Source organism: Oncorhynchus keta, chromosome 23 (assembly GCF_023373465.1).
Source record: "Oncorhynchus keta strain PuntledgeMale-10-30-2019 chromosome 23, Oket_V2, whole genome shotgun sequence".
In the NCBI taxonomy this organism is placed as follows: domain Eukaryota; kingdom Metazoa; phylum Chordata; class Actinopteri; order Salmoniformes; family Salmonidae; genus Oncorhynchus; species Oncorhynchus keta.
In genome coordinates this window covers 4,527,661-4,535,916 of record NC_068443.1, presented here as the reverse complement: position 1 = coordinate 4,535,916, position 8,256 = coordinate 4,527,661, and positions in this window count along the sequence as shown.

Here is an 8,256-nt window from a genome sequence, read left to right as displayed (position 1 = left end):
AATTAGAGGAGCACACAGTTTGTTCATACCATAACAATACTGTACTTTAATTAAAGCAGCACACAGTTTGTTCACACCATAACAATACTGTACTTTAATTAAAGCAGCACACAGTTTGTTCACACCATAACGATACTGTACTTTAATTAGAGGAGCAAACAGCTGTGGGATGAGGCTGGAGAAATGCAACCACTTTCAAATTCATAGACAGCTATGGATTAAAGGACTTACGATCCATAAATCTAAATGATTGTTTGACAGTGAGAGTAATTTCCCTATTCCTATTTGCTATAGCCTACTTCAATAAATATGTAAAATACAGAACGCAAGAGGAATGTGGGCCAGACGGAGCCGGAGAATTCCACCAAAGCAGAGCTAAATGTCCAGGTAGTAACCATGGTTTCTGTCTCTGTCGAATGCATGGGCCTTAGACTATATTTTTCATAACGGACACACCTTAACTATCTTGTATATCTATCTATATTCCCTTCTCTCTCTATTCGATAGAGAACCAATAACCGATCCTCCTACTAGGCCAATCATAAAAGCTTTAAGAGAAGTTAAAGGAGTTATATGTAATATTTTTGCATTGTAATTTCAGAAATGTTCCTTAATATATCTACAGTAATAGTGGAATGATAGGTTCACAATATTTGTTTCCACACAAAATTGCATTCTAATGGTGCAGTCTTCTTATTGGTCAACAAAATACTTCTCCAATTGACTGGGGTGAGCAAAGGGTAAGCATCAAACATGTAAAAACCGCTCTGCCCCAGCTCATTCAACAACAGATTTGCTGGCCCCAGTTCATTCAACAACAGATTTGCTGGTCCCAGTTCATTCAACAACAGATTTGCTGGCCCCAGTTCATTCAACAACAGATTTGCTGGCCCCAGTTCATTCAACAACAGATTTGCTGGTCCCAGTTCATTCAACAACAGATTTGCTGGCCCCAGTTCATTCAACAACAGATTTGCTGGTCCCAGTTCATTCAACAACAGATTTGCTGGTCCCAGTTCATTCAACAACAGATTTGCTGGTCCCAGTTCATTCAACAACAGATTTGCTGGTCCCAGTTCATTCAACAACAGATTTGCTGGCCCCAGTTCATTTGACAACAGATTTGCTGGCCCCAGTTCATTCAACAACAGATTTGCTGGTCCCAGTTCATTCAACAACAGATTTGCTGGTCCCAGTTCATTCAACAACAGATTTGCTGGCCCCAGTTCATTTGACAACAGATTTGCTGGTCCCAGTTCATTTGACAACAGATTTGCTGGTCCCAGTCAATTTGACAACAACATATTTGCTGGTCCCAGTCAATTTGACAACAACAGATTTGCTGGTCCCAGTCAATTTGACAACAACATATTTGCAGGTCCCAGTCAATTTGACAACAACAGATTTGCTGGTCCCAGTCAATTTGACAACAACAGATTTGCTGGTCCCAGTCAATTTGACAACAACATATTTGAGTCAATTTGACCACAGATTTGCTGGTCCCAGTCAATTTGACAAAAAGACGTGGTCTGTTGTTGAATTGTTACATATAATACCTTTAAAGGTAAAGTGAACATTTAAAGTTATGAACAGTAGCTTACTTCCCAAATGTTCTAGGTGCTATCCTAAAGTGCTATTATCCATCTCTGAGGACGGTAGACTGCTTCTATCCAGCCCATGTTGTATAACCTAAAGGCCAATTTATACTTGATCAGAAAATGGGGTTGGAGGCTCTTATATGGAGGGTGTGATGCAATTGCAGAGCCTCCGGATGTATGCAGAGGTCAAAATGTGCTCCATACCGCATCACCTTGCGACTCCCACATTTTTTAACAATGCAGAAGGGCTCTGTAAAGCTCCGCATTGACGTGATTGGTTGACGGTAGCTGGGACGACAGGTCCTGTATAAACACTAACACACTTCCTTGACAACTTCCTTCACAACAGCTCTGCGTTGCTCCGCGAAGCACAATATGTATGAATGTCCTGACTTCTGCAGAGGCCGTATCACCATAAATTTATTTTACTAGGCAAGTCAGTTAAGAACAAATTCTTATTTTCAACAACGGCCTAGGAACAGTGGGTTAACTGCCTGTTCAGGGGCAAAATGACAGATTTGTACCTTGTCAGCTCAGGAACTTGAACTTGCAACCTTTTGGTTACAAGTCTAACGCTCTAACCACTAGGCTACCCTGCACGGGCCAATGGAGATGTCAGATTGACCATGCAGCGGTCCTTTTATTCACTGCTGTCAGACCGTTTCTCATCACTGTCACTGATCCATCGTGTGTACGCCACACAGGCATTGGGAGAATCTCAATGGCATACTTCTCGCGTCCCTCTCATACACACAAACACACACACAACACACACACACACACACACACACACACACACACACACACACACACACACACACACACACACACACACACACACACACACAAAGAATATTTAAAATAAAAACACATTGCACACACACACAACTCTGTTCCATAAAGCCCCTCCACCAGATAGGAGTACTAGAAATATTTGCCTGAACCCAGCCTCTGGCCAGGCTTTTAACAACATCACATTTCGTCATGATTCGTCCAGCTGTAGCGTTCTAGTTCGCTGTTTTTATTTATTATTATTGGCCAATAGGGGGCGATACCATCATATCACAATAATCATGATAGGACAAAGGTTGACATCGCCCCAACCCATATATGAAATAACTTTACATACATAGGAAATGAATCTCTGAATGATATTCACTAAATAACAGAAACACTACCAAATACAACTAAATTCAGTATTTCAATCTCATCCATGAACACACTAAGAACATTCACATAATGTTCCAGTCTAGTATAAAAAGACCCTTCATTTCATGACGACAGAATCAGCACGACACCAGTTCAAAGGGTTTATAATAGAACCATGACAGTGATTTACAGTAAAACCAGCACAACTACATTCTGCATCTCCCTTTAAAACATGAGATAACATATTCTCCCTTTTATACAATTATACAGTCTGATACATTGACTGCAATGTGTATTACAAAATAGTTGTTTGAATATGGACACGCATACCCGATATTCACTGGTGGCACCCCTCTAAAACTAGCTAGCAGTCCCTCTTGATAGCTAGATATCTTAGCTCCAGAGCTTATTAGCTTCATTGCATTCTGGTCAAATGTATTCATTTGTTACCGATAAACATCTTAAAGAATGTCACACCGTGTTCCTTATAAATTCTCAACACTCTCGGTTTGGACAAATAAAGGAATCTTTACCTGAAACGCAGTGGGAAAAGTAAGCACATGAGAATGATTCAACTACATCAAGTGACAGTTCAAAAGTAATTTGCCTTGATCGCTAGTCCAACAAAATAGTAAGAGCGCCCTCTTGTGTCCTGACTCCTTATTGTAATTCAATCTACTGCATAACACGCCTGACCGTGAAGGAATGAATATACCCAGACCAGCAAAATAAGAAAATATATCACCTGAATATCATTTACTTTGAGTTATACCGCAAATAACCCACTACACATATGCATAACCATGATAGCAATTGACATGGAACACTTTGGAGAATGTGAGAATTTTCAGAACAAAGTTCTCAGGAAACAACAGACCGGATTTTTGCATTTTTCCCATGGCCAGATTTCATTCAACCTTTTTATGCGAGTAAAGTACATGTCGGATAAGAAAATGTCATGTAAGGCAGGATGGAAACACATTTTTTTTTCAAATGTAGACCAAGCTAAATATGATAGATATGGTGGGATCTTTTTGTGTCAGTAAAATTAATTATGCGAGAAATGTTGGAATCACTCGTTGACATGTGGTGCGAACTTTCGGGAAAGCGTGCAGTTTATTAGGCTACAGATGATATAAATGATGATCAAAATTCACAGGGTGGTAAAAGTGCAAAGTGATGAAGCTTGATGCTCCTTTCCGATGCTTGGCTGCCATTTGACAAATACAAAGAATCTCGCTCTTTTGTCCATACTAGTCTCATCATTTAGGCCAGTGGTTCCCAACCAGGGGTACTTTGGAAGACTCGTGAGACCATAGGCCTAACAGTAAAATGTACATAAGGAGGCACTTCCGGGGTACTGGTGGTACAGTAACCGAAAAGGTCGGGGAACCACTGATGTAGGCTATACCCACACTGTATCTGCGAGCTGTTGGCTGGAGCGCAGGTGTTCACACGCTATATAATGCTACATTTTCTGTGAGAGAACATCCAGCGGGGTTGAAAATGCAAGGGAAACCCATGTTTTAACCGCAAAAGGTATTTTTATGTGCACTACCTCATCACGCACATATTTTCCCCACCGCAACAACTCAATTTGATGTAAACATCTCTGGTGGGAAAATGCGCATGATGTTTTTATGAATATTTTTTTGAATATTACCATGAAAATGTATTGCCAATTGGATGAAAACCTGGCTCATTTTGTTACAGATTATGCACACAATAATATATTGTGGGCAGACCATGACAGGGTTCCCCAACGAAGTATTTAAAAAACAATAGTAAATCATTTGTTGGACATAAACGACTGTACAAACACCAGCAAATGAGCTCCACGTGATTTTAATGTTGTAAATATGTTCTAAAGTATTCCCACGCATATTAGAGAAATATACAGCGCCTTCAATTTGTATTCATACCCGTTGTCACCTTGGTAAATATATATTTTTGTGTATAGTATTATTTGACCTTGTCTTGTTGAAAGGTGAATTGTTCTCCCCAGTGTGTGTTGGAAAGCAGTCTGAACCAGGTTTTCCTCTAGGATGTTGACTGTGCTCAGCTCTATTCCGTTTCGTTTCATCATAAAAAAAATAAAAAAATTAACTCCCTAGTGTCCTTTTGGATGGTGTTATAAAAATAAAACAAATTGTATAGCCTACACTCTGGGTGAAAAGGGACCATATCAGGGGATATCTTTACATGACAAGTGTTTGATATTCTAAACCAGTGTTTAGGCTATACCCACCATTTCCAATGCATCTTTGGAGTTTTGTGGATATGCATCTGTAACAGTATAACTTTAGACCGTTCCCTCGCGCATTCCCGGGCACGAACCAGGGACCCTCTGCACACATCAACAACAGTCACCCACCAAGCATCGTTACCCATCGCTCCACAAAAGTTGCGTAACCACTACTTCAAGGTCTCAGAGCAAGTGACGTCACCGATTGAAACGCTATTTAACTAGCTAGCCGTTTCACATCCGTTACACATCATATCCATATACTGTCTTTTAGATATATATACACTACCGGTCAAAAGTTTTAGAACACCTAGTAATTCGAGGGTTTTTCTTTATTATTGTACTATTTTCTACATCGTAGAGTAACAATGAAGACATCAAAACTAATAAATAACACATCTGGAATCATGTCGTAACCAAAAAAGTGTAAAATCAAATCAAATCAAGATATATTTTATATTTGAGATTCTTTTATAAATAGCCAACCTTTGACCTTGATGACAGCTTTGCACACTCTTGGCATTCTTTTCACAACACAAAACTATTTTCACAACACATCCGGTGTGTTCCCTTAAGCCACTACTCTATCATGTATCTACAATACAAAATCCACGTGAACGTGTGTGTAGGGTGCGTGTCTTATCGTGTGTATGTGTGCCTGTGTGTGTGTCTGTCTCTTCACATATATATCTTTTTGATGTGCTAGATAATTATTTGAGTTTTGAGGACATGTTCAATCATTTGAAGAATATTAAATTCATATCATTCTGTCAGACATCAGTTATAGAGGCCATAAGCTCAAAGCACTGTAACTGGTAGACTAGCCTCGTTCCAACTGAGTGTGTAAAATGGTCGAACTGACATCTTGAGAAACAACAAAATTAGAATCTGTTCTGAAAATACCTCAAAGAAGTTAACGCTAAAGTAAGTAGCTAATTTGAGATGTTTTATTTATTTTAGTATCTAGAATCAAGAAGCTATCTAATAAATAATGAAATGACTTCCCCTTCAGGGTAATTTTGTTTTTACCTGCTATCAAGCCTTAAGGTGACAGCTAAGTTAATGTTTTAAAACTTTTAAGCGTATTTTGTATTACTGGTTGATATAAACTAGCTTGCTAACTTAATTAGCAACTTGGCTAACTAAGTTGTCTAGCTAGTTTATTCAAGTTAGTTTTCTCGTCATGAATGAAGCAGGTAGAGTAGCTACCTTGTGGTATGGTTATGTGAAAGGCCAATATTTTCTTGCAATAGACACCATTTTGATTCATGATTTATGCATTGCCAGTTTGGAGTGGATCACATACCAACACTACCACCACGACAGGAAGATCACGTCAGTGACTCAACCCACTCAAGTGACGCACCCCTGCTAGGGACGGCATGGAAGAGCACCAGTAAGCCAGTGACTCAGCCCCTGTAAATAGGGTTAGAGGCAAAGAATTCCAGTGGAGAGAGGGGAACCGGCCAGGCAGAGACATCAAGGGCGGTTCGTTGCTCCAGTGCTTTTCCATTCACCTTCACACTCCTGGGCCAGACTACACTCAATCATAGGACCTACTGAAGAGATTAGTCTTCAATAAAGACTTAAAGGTTCAGACCGAGTCTGCGTCTATCACATGGGTAGGCAGACCATTCCATAAAAACTGAGCTCTATAGGAGAAAGCCCTGCCTCCAGCTGTTTGCTTAGAAAGTCTAGGCAAGAATAATGGAAAATAATAATGAAATTAATTAAATAAAAAATGTTCAACTTATTTCTATCATAGGTAAAGAATCCAAGCAGTACATCTCTCCACAATAGTGTAAAATCCTCCTAAACGTGTTTAATTATACATTTACTGATGTCTTGCCACAGTTTCCTTACATGAATACAATGCCCCAAAAAATATGCAACACACGTTTCTGGGTGGTCATTACAAAAGGCACAATTTAAGTTTGCTATTTTTCTTAAACTTCTTCATTTAGTGATTGGCAGGATAATATGTATGAATCATTTTAACGGAAACTTCCTTCATTTTGTTAACGAGTAGGTACTGTGTGTGCTTTATCTTCTATTGGTTGCCCTTCACAGATGATGTCATGAAAAGGTTCCCAGCGTGCAACAAAAGGGGGACGGCTTAAAACAGTAAAATGGCTGAATTGAGAAGAAATGAGAGAATAATGAGAGAGAGAAAGTTATGAATAAGATTGAATTACGTTTTTTTAGTGTTTTGTGTTCGATTGTTTCATTACCATGAATTACATTTTATTTATTTTTATTTTACCTTTATTTTACTAGGCAAGTCAGTTAAGAAGAAATTCTTATTTTCAATGACGGCCTAGGAACAGTGGGTTAACTGCCTTGTTCAGGGGCAGAACGACAGATTTGTACCTTGTCAGCTCGGGTGATTTGAACTTGCAACCTTGTGGTTATTAGTCCAACACTAACCACTAGGCTACCTGCTGGTTATTAGTCCAACACTCTAACCACTAGGCTACACTACCGCCACAACTGTTGTGTTAAGTAGATAAATAAAGGAAATTGTTCATCTTTGTAAGTAAAATGACTCGCTGTATTACACAATCCTGAGACCAGCTGTGGATCCGGCAGTGTGAAATGGGCTCTGAAAAAAACATTAAGGAGTCAGTGCTGCTGTGGGGGTTGGGTTCAGAACCACAGAGTCAAGTCAGTGCTGCTGTGGGGGTTGGGTTCAGAACCACAGGGTCAAGTCAGTGCTGCTGTGGGGGTTGGGTTCAGAACCACAGAGTCAAGTCAGTGCTGCTGTGGGGGTTCAGTGCTGCTGTGGGGGTTGGGTTCAGAACCACAGAGTCAAGTCAGTGCTGCTGTGGGGGTTGGGTTCAGAACCACAGAGTCAAGTCAGTGCTGCTGTGGGGGTTGGGTTCAGAACCACAGAGTCAAGTCAGTGCTGCTGTGGGGGTTGGGTTCAGAACCACAGAGTCAAGTCAGTGCTGCTGTGGGGGTTTGGATTCAGAACCACAGAGTCAAGTCAGTGCTGCTGTGGGGGTTGGGTTCAAAAGAGAGACAAGAGAGACAGGAGGCAGATCACTTACCTTTTCACTGTGGCCTTGTAGTTCTGCCGGGGGAGAAAATGGTAAATTAATACAAAATACTTTTCCTGAAATCAAATCAGTCACAATAATTCATACTTATTACAGAGATAATAACATTTGTAAAGTGCTTTTAATTATACAAGAATAATCTCAAAGTGCATAAAATAAAAGATCTAGGAGAAAAATAAAGGTCTAGGAGGAAGGGTTGGCCTGA